The 1,067-nt window shown below is 39.1% G+C and overlaps 1 non-coding gene across 1 annotated transcript; it reads left to right on the forward strand.

The window, feature by feature from the left end:
- The first annotated feature begins 442 nt into the window (after positions 1-442).
- LOC149008478 (small nucleolar RNA R71) lies at positions 443-549 on the forward strand. Its single transcript, XR_016175356.1, has one exon. It is a non-coding gene; the product is annotated as a small nucleolar RNA R71 (small nucleolar RNA).
- The last annotated feature ends 518 nt before the right edge of the window (positions 550-1,067 follow it).

Below are 1,067 nucleotides of genomic sequence, written 5' to 3' on the forward strand. Positions count from 1 at the left end.
GGGCCACATGTGCATGCTCCTTAACAAACTCAGGGTATTGTGTAGCCAAATAGCAATCACTGACATGATGGGATAGGCTAGAACATAAAGCACATGCTTCAATTTGATTAAGTGGAGAGGAACTTGTAGGAAGTGGAGATGGGGTTTGTTGTCCTAATAACAAGAGATAATCCAATTTCTTAGATAGCAAGTCAACCTTAGCACTCATCTCAATGGTAGGATTGATCTCATATAGACTACTCCTTTTTTGTTGCCAAATGGATGGAATCTCAGTCCTAGCTGCTGAAGCATGGTGTTGGGAGATTTCACTAAGGGTCTCAAAAAGTCTCATGCCTCATTCTCATTCTTGTGCATGAAAGTCCCACCACAAGAAGAATCAACAATTTGCCTATGTTGGCCTCTAAGACTATCATAAAAGCACTGAACTAATTGCCATTTAGGAACAACATGGTGGGGGCACTTTCTAAGTAATTCTTTTAGTCTTTCCCACGCCTCATAAAATTGTTCTCCTTCTTGTTGGGAGAAACTCATTATCGCTCTCCTAATGCTATTGGTACGGCCAATGGGGAAGAACTTTTTAAGGAACTCCTATTGCATTTCTACCCAAGTAGAAATTTTAACATTGTCCAACAAATGAAGCCAATGCTTAGCTCTATCTTTAAGGGAGAATGGGAAAAGAAGTAACCTTAAAGCATCAACTGAGAGGTTTTGAATTTTAACTATGGAGGACACCTCTAAAAACTCATCTAAGTGCTTTGATCTCTCTTCAATGGCAGGTCCATAAAAAGATGGTAGTATTTAAATCACACTAGATTTGATCTCATATTGAGCCGCCTCTATTTCAGGCAACTTAATATAGGAAACTGGAGTATATGTCATAGGAATGAAATGCTCACTCAAGGGCCTCATTGGAGGCTCATAGTTTGCCATGGTTTTTTGCCTTTTAAGGTTAGCCAAGGTCTCTTCTAACTCTAAATCAAGTGGGGTCAACTCAGGGTTTAGGATTGACGACCATGCATAGACACAGGAAAGAAAAAAAAAAGGCTAAATAAGTAAAATTAAAAGAA

Source organism: Hakea prostrata, chromosome 8 (genome assembly GCF_041222555.1).
Source record: "Hakea prostrata isolate BN-2017 chromosome 8, UWA_Hpros_2, whole genome shotgun sequence".
Taxonomy (NCBI): Eukaryota; Viridiplantae; Streptophyta; class Magnoliopsida; order Proteales; family Proteaceae; genus Hakea; species Hakea prostrata.